The sequence below is a fragment of the Rhinopithecus bieti genome, unplaced genomic scaffold, assembly GCF_001698545.2.
Source record: "Rhinopithecus bieti isolate Rb0 unplaced genomic scaffold, ASM169854v2 scaffold_2432, whole genome shotgun sequence".
NCBI lineage: Eukaryota > Metazoa > Chordata > Mammalia > Primates > Cercopithecidae > Rhinopithecus > Rhinopithecus bieti.
In genome coordinates, this window is record NW_016804136.1 from 3,509,420 (window position 1) to 3,520,971 (window position 11,552).

General features: G+C 41.8%; 1 protein-coding gene across 4 annotated transcripts in view; it reads left to right on the top strand.

Annotated features, from left to right (window-relative positions):
- Window positions 1-11,552, top strand: part of LOC108525580 (alpha-2-HS-glycoprotein) — a 44,216-nt gene that overhangs the window by 18,757 nt on the left and 13,907 nt on the right. The window contains exons 1-2 of one of the 4 annotated variants that reach the window (XM_017866528.1): window positions 7,022-7,223; window positions 7,616-7,940. The exons of 2 other annotated variants lie outside the window; for them this stretch is intronic. The gene's annotated coding sequence lies outside the window, so the exon portion shown is untranslated. Of the gene's footprint in view, window positions 1-7,021; window positions 7,224-7,615; window positions 7,941-11,552 lie in introns of those variants that run through there. One more of the 4 variants, XM_017866520.1, reaches the window with a different exon arrangement.

Sequence of the window (11,552 nt, forward strand, 5' to 3'; positions counted from 1 at the left end):
ATTACAAACATGAGCCACTGTGCCCAGCTAGCTTTTTAATTTTTTATCCCCAACATCTAGCATAGTGCCTATCACAGAGCAGTTACTTCACTCACTGGAGAAGAACTTACGACATTACTTGAATGAAGGAACTTTTTTCTTACCCCCTAAACTCCTGATCCACCGGTCCATGGAGGAGCCCAGAAAGTCAAGCTTCACAGCCTCTCTCTGCATTTTTTTTTTTTTTAAACAGACGCTCACTCTGTCGCCCAGGCTGGAGGGCAGTGGCACCATCTCGGCTCCCTGCAATCTCTGCCTCCCGGGTTCAAGTGATTCTCCTGCCTTAGCCTACTGAGTAGCTGGGACTACAGCCATGCGCCACCACACACGGCTAATTTTTGTATTTTTAATAGGGACGTGGTTTCACCATATTGGCCAGACTGGTCTCAAACTCCTGACCTCATGATCTGCCCACCTCAGCCTCCCAAAGTGCTGGGATTACAGGCGTGAGCCACCTCTCCTGGCCTTTCTACCCTTTCAAGATAAGTTTTTGTTTACTGTGCTTGGAACATTCAAATGAAGATCATTTCCTAATGCTTTACCCACTGCTGGTGTGAATGCTATTGTTATAATATTTCTGGAGAGCAATATGGCAAATTATTATAATTATTAATTAATTTTTTTTTGAGACATGGTCTTGCTCCATCACCCAGGCTGGAGTGCAGTGGTGCAATGATAGCTCACTAAGTACTCAAACTCCTGGGCTCAAGTGATCCTACCGCCGCAGCCTCTGAGTAGCTGGGACCAGAGATACATGCCGTCAAGCCCAGCTCACTTTTAAAACATTTTTTATAGAAATGAGGTCTTGCTGTGGTGCCCAGGCTGGTCTTAAACTCCTGGCCTCAAGTGATCCACCACCTTGGGCTCCCAAAGCACTGGCATGAACCATTGTGCCAGGCCTAATATGGCAAATTATATCAGAAGTTTTAACAGTAAGAATTGCCCTTGACCCAGTAATTCAATTTTTAGGCATTTGTACTAAGCAAATAATTAGGGATATGAACAAAGAATGTTAATTGCAACATTGTTTAAAATAGCAGAGAATTGGAAACAATCTACCTGTCTATTAAAGACAGTTGGCTTGAAGAACTGACTCACCTGTCAACAGACTATTGTGTAATAATTAAAAATTAAATTGCAGAAGTAGATTATTTCATATGTCAAGATGCTCAGGATCTATTGTTGGATTTTATTTATTTTTTTATTTTTTTGAGACAGAGTCTCACTCTGCAGCCCAGGCTGCAGTGCGGTGGCACTATTCTTGGCTCACTGCAAACTCTGCCTCCTGGGTTCACGCCATTCTCCTGCCTCAGCCTGGACTACAAGTAGCTGGGACTACAGGTGCCCACCACCATACCCGGCTAATTTTTTTGTAATTTTAGTAGAGACAGAGTTTCACCATATTAGCCAGGATGGTCTCGATCTCCTGACCTCATGATCTGCCCACCTCAGCCTCCCAAAGTGCTGGGATTACAGGCGTGAGCCACCGCACCTGGCTATTGCTGGATTTTAAAAGCAAGTTACCATACAGTAAGTGTACTACTACAGTATTTTGTATAAAAATGCATGTGATATATGCATAGAGGAAAGTCTGGAAGGACATCCATCAGCTATTAGCAGTGTGGTCAAATATTTTTGTCTTTTATTTGCTTTTATTTTCTATAAGGTGCATATCACTTTGGTAATATTCTTCTAATGAGAAAAAAATTTAAATAACTTGTAGTGAGTTCTCCAAGCCCTGCACCCAGCTCCATTCATAGTCATAAATACTTTTGGAGCAAAAGAAAGAAGAAAACAATGACCAATTACTAAGATTTACTGTTGGGTGGGCATATATCACATACATGATCTCATTTAGTCTGGTAAATATGCATGTTGTTGCCATTTTTACTGATGAGAAAACTGAGTGCCAGATAAAATAAATGGTAGCTGTGCCTGAAGTGACACAGCTAGTAACAGATCTCATCTAGCAGCTCTACCCAACTATAAGCTCCAGCCCTTTCCACTGCAGCACACAGCGCAGGGAGCACCTACCTCTGAGACCATGGTCAGCACTGAGAAAGGTGAAAATAAATCAGTTCCCAGGGTCATTGTCCTCTGATGTAAGCCCACCAGAGGTCAGGGACCTTTGCATTAGCAGAAGCTAAGTCAAAGCTGCGGGGGTGTATATTGGCTTGTAGTTAATGGATAACAATGTATTTGTCTGAGTATTGACCCATGATGAACAAAAACAACCAATATCATGCACTCACTGTAAACACCTGGCCAGAGAGTCTTGGGCTCAACTCCTGGCTGGCTGTGTGGTCTTAGGCAGGTAATTCATTTTATCAAGATTTTGGTTACATCATTTCAAGAAAGTAGGATTTGGTCTACTGACTCTCTAAGGACCCTTCAACCTCTAACACTTTATGATTCTTTGATGAGTTGCAGATATCATGCACTTTTCTCTTTATCCCTAAATATCTCAGGGTCTAACTTTCTCTTACATAATCACTGTATAGTTATCAAATTCACAGAATTTAACATGTATACATTATTACATATACAAAATCTGCCAACTGTCCCATGGTGTTCTTTAGAGGAATTTTTCCTTCTTATCTCAAAATCCAATCCAGGATCAAACTGATCGCATGTTGCATTTAGTTATGTAGTCTCTTTAGTCTCCTTTAATCTAGAACATTTCTTGAGCCTTTCTCTCTCATGAATTGACATTTTGGAATAGTACAAGCTAGTTGTCTTGCAGAATGCCCTTCGATTGGGTCCGTCTCATCTTTCCTCATGATGATTGTAGGTTACCTGTCCCCTCTGGAATACCATAAAAGTTGGTATTGATGTTGTGTCCTTCTCAGTGCATCGCATCAGGAAACACATGGTATCTGTCTGGCTTGTTATTGGTGATGTTGATTTTGATTATTTGGTTAAAGTGATGTCTTCCAGGTTCCTTTGGTATATAATTATAATTTCTCCCTTTACAGTTATTAAGTAATCTGTGGGGAGATACTCAGAGACTATGTAGATAACCTCTCCCATTTCAAATTTTTACTCTGTAGTTTTAACATACATTGATGATTCTTGCCTGGATTTTTTATTATTACAATGATGATTGCAAAATAATGGTGATTTTCTAACTGTAATCTCTTCTATATTTTGCAATTGGCATTTTATCGTAAGCAAACAGTTTTCCTTTTTTTTTCTTTTTTTTTTGAGACGGAGTCTTGCTCTATCACCCAGGCTGGAGTGCAGTGGCATGATCTTGGCTCACTGCAACCTCTGCCTCCTGGGTTTAAGCAATTCTCCTGCCTCAGCCTCCCAAGTAGCTGGGATTATAGGCGCCTGCCACCAGGCCCGGCTAATTATTTGTATTTTTAGTAGAGACAGAGTTTCACCATGTTAGCCAGGATGGTCTCAATCTCTTGACCTTGTGATCCGCCCGCCTCGGCCTCCCAAAGTGCTGGGATTATAAGCGTGAGCCACCGCGCCCGGCCGTTTTCCTTCTTTCTTATTCAATTGGTGTCAGTATGGACCCATAGTTTGCTATTTTATTCAGTGGATTGTAATTCACTACTATCATTTTTTGTTGTGATGCTCAGATTGTCCTAGATTTCACAATGGATTCTCTTCAAGTGGTTTCTTTTTACATGGACTTATCATTCTTTGAGTCCTTCCTCACCTTCTGCACAGAATCAACTTATACTCTCCCTTTTCCTGGAATCAGTCATTTCTTCAAGGAGCTGTGGTTGCTTTTCATGGGGAATCAGATTTAGAAACCAAGTTCTGATAGTAGGTGGGCTTATTGGTACTGGAATATTCTCGCTTCTAGGCTTTCCCAGGGGACCAAGTTGGAAAGAACAATAATTTCATATGGGTTCATGTAAAATTATGGTTTCATTCTGCTACCTCTAGCACCAATCCAAGGTCCCAGAGTTTCTTGTCTTCTCTCATTGTCACTCTGTCACACAGTGAGAATCCTGGTTTTCAAACAACGGTATTAATTTGCTCAAGATTACAATACACATAAATAGTTTTAGGAATTGCTACACCCATTCCACTGTGGAAAAACAAACCTACTAAGTCGATTCCAAGATTTGTTTCCATTTCTTTTTGTTATTGTTGTTGTTCAGATTGAGGATATATACAATTGTCCCTTGGTATCTGTGGGGGATTGGTTCCAGGACCCCAAAGGATAGCAAAATCCGGGAATGCTCAAGTCCCTTATATAATATGGCATAGTATTTGCATATAACCTATGACATCCTTCCATACACTTTAAATCATCTCTAGATTACTTGTAATATCCAATACAATGTGAATGCTATATAAGTAGTTGTTACACTATATTGCTTTTTAATTATTTGTATTGTTATATTGTTTTTTGTTTTTTTCAAGTATTTTCATTGGTTGAATCCAAGGATGTGGAACTTACATATATGGAGGGCTACTGTAATCAAAGAATTGTGTCCAAAAGTTATTTGGATTAGTTTTCTTTTTTCCCCTTTCATTGTGTCTAGTATTCATTTGAAACACATTTAGGTTCATTTGTTTCTGTTGGTCTTTTAGTTTCCATTCCCCTATCTTTGTTCAACTGATTTTGTTTTAAATATATAAAATGCTAACATGATTCCAAAAGTCAAAATTAAAGAAATACTCTGAGCATAGTATTGGAAATTTTGAGTAATTTTTTCTTTTACTCATATTTAGAATTCTCTTTTAATTATTACTAGATATACCTTCCTTCAATAGGATTTGATGAGATCGCCATTGAACATACCTCCTCCTTGTTCCATTCAATTTTGGCTGTCCCCATATACTTATTTTGTTGTTAAGATAGAGTCTCGCTCTATCATCCAGCCTAGAGAGGTATGATCTTGGCTCACTATAACCTCTGCCTCCTGGACTTAAGCAATCCTCTAACCTCAGCCTCCTGAGTAGTTGGGACCACAGGCACAGGCCACCACATCTGGTAATCTTAAAATTGTTGTAGAGATGGGGTCTCCCTATATTTCCCAGGCTGGTCTCAAACCTCTGGGCTCAAGCAATCCTCTCGCCTCGGCCTCCTAATGTGCTGGGATTACAGGTGTGAGCCACTGTGCCCAGCCCCCATATACTTTTGTTTTTTCTTTCTTTTTTTATTTATTATACTTTAAGTTCTATGGTACGTGTGCACAATGTGCAGGTTTGCTACATATTAGAATGTCGATCGTTAAACAGTCAGGAAACCACAGGTGCTGGAGAGGATGTGGAGAAATAGGAACACTTTTACACTGTTGGTGGCACTGTAAACTAGTTCAACCATTGTGGAAGACAGTGTGGCGATTCCTCAAGGATCTAGAACTAGAGATACCATTTGACCCAGCCATGCCATTACTGGGTATATACCCAAAGGATTATAAATCATGCTGCCCCCATATACTTTAAAAAAAATTATTAATGTTTTTATTGAGTTTTATTTTTTCAATATTTATTTATTTTAGACACAGGAGGTACCTGTGCAGGTTTTTCACCTAGGTATACTCTACCTAGATAATGAGCATAGTACCCAATAGGTAGTTTTTCAACCCATACCCTCTCACATCCTCCCCACTCTAGTAGTTCACAGTGTCTACTGTTACCATGTTTATGTCCATGTGTGCTCAATGTTTAGTTCCCACTTGTAAGTGAGAACATGTGGCATTCGGTCTTCTGTTCCTGTGTTAATTTCACTTAGAATTATGGCCCTCAGCTGCAACCATGTTGCTGCAGAGGACAAGATTTCATTCTTTTTTATGGCTATGTAGTATTCCATGGTGTATATATACCATCTTTTTTTAATCCATTCCACCATTGATGGGCACCTGGGTTGTTTCCGTGTCTTTGCTACTGTGAATAGTGTGGTGACAAACATACAAATGCATATGTCTTTTTGGTAGAGTGATTTATTTTCGTTTGGTTACATACCCAGTAAGGGGATTGCTGAGTCAAATGGCAGCTCTGTTTTAAGTTCTTTGCCAAATATCCAAGCTGCTTTCCACTGTGGCTGAACTAACTTACATTCCCAGCAATGGTGTATAAGCATTCCCTTTTCTCTGCAGTCTCACCAGCATCTGTTGTTTTTGGACTTTTTTTTTTTTTTTTTTTGGAGACTGAGTCTTGCTCTGTCACTGAGGCTAGAGTACAGTGGCACAATCTTGGCTCACTGCAACCTCCACCTCCCAGGTTCAAGCGATTCTCCTGCCTCAGCCTCATGAGTAGCTGGGATTACAGGTGCGCGCCACCATGCCTGGCTAATTTTTGTGTTTTTAGTAGAGGTGGGGTTTCAACATGTTGGTCAGGCTGGTCTCGAACTCCTGACCTCGTGATCTGCCCGCCTTGGCCTCCCAAAGTGCTGGGATTACAGGCATGAGCCACCGCTCCTGGCCTTGACTTTTTAATAATAGTCGTTGTGACTGGTAGGAGATAGTATCTCAATGTGGTTTTGATTTGCATTTCTCTGATTATTAGTAATAATAAGTACTTTTTCATGTTTTCTTGGCTGCTTGTATGTCTTCTTCTGAGAAGAGTCTGCTCATATACTTTGCCCACTTTTTAATGGGGTTTGTTCACTTTTGTTTGTTGATTTACATTCCCTGCAGATTCTGGATATTAGAATATGCATATTTTGCATATTGTCATATGCATAACTTGTGAATATTTTCTCCATATCTTTAGGTTATCTGTTTACTCTGTTGGTAGTTTCTTTTGCTGTGCAGAATCTCTTTAGTTTAATTAGGTTCCACTTTCAATTTTGTTTTGTTGTAATTGCTTTTGGGGACTGCCAAAATCCTTTGCCAAGGCTGACATTTAGAAGGGTATTTCCTAGGTTTCTTTTAAGATTTTATAGTTTGAGGTCTTACATTTAAATATTTCATCCATTTTGAGTTAATTTTTGTACCCATATACTTTTATTTCTTCATCAGAACTTCAAAAATATCCAATATTCAGGACAAATCCAGGAAAGAAGCAACTGAATCATAGCTGAGTTTCCACTGAGAGAAAATGTGCCAGAGCTGTGACTTCTCCATGAGGATATGGTTTGCTGTTAGATCCTCGCTCTGTTAATTTGGCAGATGTTATCACATGTGGGGTATTTGAAAGGACATATGCTTTGAGGTGACACGATTGTCAAGTGGGATGAAGACACCTCCCAACAAAGCCTCATAGGATGAAATGTACATACCTCACACTTAGCACAGTACCTGGCATACAGTAGGCAGGCGGTGGTGTTAATCCCCCTTTCCTTCTTTGGTCAGGGTAGGAGTAGTACTGGTTATGATGGAATTTGGCAATAAAACTACCCATTGGGAGTGACACCCATAAGAACCAACAGCACTGGTTGAAGCAGTCCATCTACAGGGTGGCTGCACTCTCTGAATTGGCTTGTAAAGATGTTGATGAAGTAATCTGGGAAGAGCCCAGGTGTGTCCAAGGAGTGGGGCAGCTTCCAAGAAAAAGACTGTACCTAATTAAAGCTTAGCCTTCTGCTTATCACCCTGCCTTCAATTCAGGATTCAGGGTGTATGCCCGGCACTGGAGTCCAGCTAACCACCTGTATTGTTACCAGGTGTTCTGAAGTGACGATGCAATCTGTTTGTGGGCTATAAAAGGACAATCAGAGAGGAAGAACTTGTCAGCATTTGTCCAGCCCAGCTGGAGAGACACTAGGAGAGGCATCGGTCTCCAGTACAAATTAACAAACGGGCTTCTGGCTTATACATCAGTTGCGTATGCATAGGGTCAGTGTACTCACCCCCAGCCCTGAGCAACTCTGGCTCCTCAGGAACCCTGAAGGTGTGACTGGCAAAGCTGAGGCCCTGGCTCAGGGGCTGCTTCCCTGAAAGGACTGCACCTACAGCATCCTTGACATCTTTTCATAAACCAGCACAACTGTGAGTATGAGATATGGCTTGAAGATCCTACCTGCCCCTTCTTATCTTTTAGAATTTCTTCAGTGAGGTACTAAGGGCAAACTGCATGCCAGGCACTTAGTGTATAAAATCCCCCCTGGTCTTCACGTCCATCCTGTGGATTAGCTGTAGCCTCAGAGAATGTGAGAAACCCATCCTCGGACACAGCTGATGAGTGGCAGAGCTGGGATTTGAACCCCTGTGCTCTTAGCCATACCGCCATAGGGATTCGTGGAGGAAATCCCACTTTTGATGCTGTAAGGCAGATTTGTCCTAAGAATATTTTTGATTCTGAAAATTTTTTTGATTTTTGATTCCAAACATTTTGATTTTTTTTCATACATTGTCTAAATATGGTTGATAAAAGTAAGAGAGAGAGGGAGATTCCAAACATAGGATACTTCAGGAAGGAGTCAAGGACAAACTGCCAAAAGGTAGCCCTGAGGCTACCAGGTGGATTGGGAGCAGCAAATACTATCCTAATGACAGAAGAGACAGCTGCAAAAGTTGCAAGGACATAGAAAGTAAATGATGTGATTTATAGTTTTCGCCTTTACAGCTCCTGCAGGAAAAGTAACGCTCTGTTAGATACGCTCCCTGCCTTGTGCCTCAGGCATACTCTGTTCTTCCTTCAAGCCCCAGAGTGAATGTTACCCCCTCTAGGAAGCCTGTCTGGACTTCCCCAGCAGCACTAGTTTCTCCCCCTGGTGCATTCCTAGCATCCACACCTTGAGGGCAAGAACCATACCTCCTTCTCTGAAGCCATGTAGGTTGGATGCAAACCCTGGCTGTAAGACCTCAGGCAGGCAATGTAACCTTTCTCTTCCTCAGTCTCCTTATCTGTACAATGGGAATAATAGTGGTACCTACAGGCCTCGGTTGGTCATGGGCTTACATGAGAGAAGGAACACAGAGTGTTTAGCACAGGGCTGTGCACACACTGAAGCATATCAGTGTCATATGTAGTGCTGGGCCTTGGCGGTTGATGGAGTAGATGTTCATTCAGTGTTTGTGGAAGGAAGAAAAGATAAAGGGAGGAAAGGGAAGAGAGAGAGAAACACACCAACTAGCTGCAGAGACCATCATGAACCAGGCAGCACCCACCTGGTATTTTGGAGCCATGGCTGCTGTCCAGTTTTGCTAAGTACACACCCCGTCTCCTTATGCCAAGACTTGGTACCTAGATTTCTAATTCTCTGGATGCCTAATCATGTGTGCTGTGTGTCTCCCAGCTCTGCAGCCAACAATGTCTCACCTGTCTGATCTCTCCTTGTTCTCAAATCAATAATCCTAAGTCACCACCCTGGATCACACCTGTGTCAGGACGTGGGCAGGCCAGGAAGCCCCCTCCTTCTCCCTCCTCACTCAAGGAAAATCAGCCTTGTTTCTCCCAACCTGGTTCACCTGGAGATGCATCCATTCAAGTGTAACCAGAAAAAGGCCACTGACAGAGTCACATAAGAATCTGCACTGTGGGAGACAAAGTGAGGACCACAGGGTACAGTCACAGCACTGACAGCTGTCCTCGGACATTGTCTCTGGACGTCCTGTGCACCAGGACTGTGCTAAGCACCTCTGCACAATTCCCCTGTGATAAGTTTGTATTGCAACCTCAGAAGATGGAGACTCCTTTTTACATGGGAGGAGCCTGAGGCTCCCAAGAGCTAGACCTGGGCTGTCTGATAAGGTACCCACATGTAACTCTTGAGCATCTTAAATGTGGTTAGTCCAAATTGGGGTATGCCATATTGTGAAACAAAGAATGTAAACTGTGCCTTTCATAATTTTTATGTTAGTCACATATTGAAATTATAATATTTTGGATTGATAGGTTAAGCAAAATATCGTTAAAATTAATATCATCTGTTTCTTTTTACTTTTTGAATGCAGATACCAGAAATTTTAAAATTAAATATATAACTTGCATTGTATTTCTATTAGACAGCACTGGATTCAACAAAGCCTAGATTGATCTATCTCCACAGCCTTGTTCTTCACTCCTGTGCTGAAACTAAACTTTGATGCTGGTACTAAAGTTGTTCCCATATATGATGGGAACCAAACACAAGTGTACCTGGGTTGGGCTTCTAGGGAAAGAGGAACTCCATTGTCTTTCTACAGGCGGGTGCAACTGTGCATGTATACATATGCTGGGAGTGCCATTGTTGTAGGAATACGGAAACAAAATGCTGTGTGGCACACCCAGTGTCACAGGCCCTCTGACCGTGCAGTGGAAGAGGTGGAATTTAAACCCAAGACTGCCTGACGCCAAAGGCTGGACTCTTCCCCTGCTTCCTCTCCCGGAGTTCCCACACTCCACAGCCTAGGAGGAGGCTGACTCAGGTTGTTTGAGACTGGGTTGAAACCCAGGTGCATAAGTGGTGGTGCACAAGTTCCATGTTAATGGATCTTTTTATCTATTTGAGTCCTGCCTTTTATTTTAGTTGCACTCATGGCCTTCACCTATATAAGTCTAATATATTCCTCAGGCCCCAGACCATTCTCCTCCTCTTTGTTCTGTGTCCTCAGGCCCCACATCCTTCTGTACATAGCTCAAGTTCAATTAATGTTTTTCTTCTCACTGGCTGAAGCTAAACCTTTGTTGTGCCCCAGAATCTGAATGTCTGGTTTCTGTACCCATTTTCCTAGTATTGTTCCTATCTGAAAACAATGCCTACGGCCCACATCCATGGAGCTGGGATCTTTAGATTTGGGTTTTTCAATCAATCCTCAAAAGCTACTTGCCTCCAGAAATTAATTAAGACTGTGCCTCAGTTAGTTTTGTGTAGTTATAGCAGAATATCACAGACCAGGGAATTTATAATGAACAGAAATTGCTTTGGCTCAACGTTTTGGGGGCTGGGAAGTCTGAGATCGAGGGGCTGTACCTGGTGAGAGCCTTCATGCTGCATCATAACATGGTGGAAGGCATCGCATAGGTGAGAGGAAGAGAGAAGGGGACCAAACGCATCCTTTTATCAGGAACTCACTTCCAAGATAATGGCTCCACCCTCATGAACAAATCACTTCTTAAGGGCCCCAACTCTCAACACTGTTACACTGGGGTAAAGTTTCCACCATGTGAACTTTGGGGACATATTCAGACTGTAACAGACTGTATCTAATTATTCTTAAAAGTTTTATTAATCCTCAATTCCCCCCAGAATCTTATCTCAGTTCCTGGCGTTTGTGGAGTTGCTCAGTAAGTGCTTGTTGAGTTATAAGTAACTATCAGGATTACACAATAGCCACCATTGTGTACCAGCAAGCACACAGAGGGATGCAGCAGTTCCTAAACTTATTCGAACACAGAATCCTTGGACAGGGACAGGAAGAGGGAAAAAGGGCTAGCAGTCGGGAGAGAGTTAGGGGTGGTTACTCACCTCATGGACTAGGGCTTTATAGAATACCTTCCATGATAACCTCATCTAGAGGCTCCTTTCCCATTTTGTCTCTTTTCTCTCACGACAAACTACTGCTGATATGTGTTTTTTGTTGAAATAGAAAGTTTTTAAAAGATAATTGTCTTTTGTATGGTCCCAATAAGTAGAACCTTTCTGAACCACAAATAGAAGCTAAAAAAAAAAAAAAAAA